We start from the raw sequence: 509 nt of genomic DNA on the forward strand, positions 1-509 counted from the left end.
AAAAAAAAAAAAAAAAAAAAAAAAAAAAAAAAAAAAAAAAATGTATGCGCATAAAAAAAGATTCGAAGGAAAGGCATCAAATAGTAGTTTTTCCTGGGAGATGAGATTGTGGTTGATATTTATTTTCTTCTTTTTTTTTTTTAAAAGATGACTGGTAAGGGGATCTTAACCCTTGACTTGGTGTTATCAGCACCACACTCTCCCAAGTGAACCACAAACCGGCCCTTTATTTTCTTCTTAAATTTTTGTATAATTTGCAAATTTTCTACAGTAAATACATTCTTTTTTTTTTTACTTGTCTCACTAGATTGACTTTTGAAAAAAAAATTATAAAAAGCAACGTTTTTTTTAAAAGATATAAAGCACTAACATTACAGACATGTACAAAGTAAAACTGAGATTTTTCATCTCCCCAGAGGTAGTCTTGGGGAGGAGGGAGAGGCAAGACTTTTTACTGAATGCCTTCTGGTCTTATTTGAATTCTTTGCTTGCATAATGTAATACCTAGT

Source organism: Galeopterus variegatus, unplaced genomic scaffold (assembly GCF_000696425.1).
Source record: "Galeopterus variegatus unplaced genomic scaffold, G_variegatus-3.0.2 Scaffold201, whole genome shotgun sequence".
NCBI classification, from domain to species: domain Eukaryota; kingdom Metazoa; phylum Chordata; class Mammalia; order Dermoptera; family Cynocephalidae; genus Galeopterus; species Galeopterus variegatus.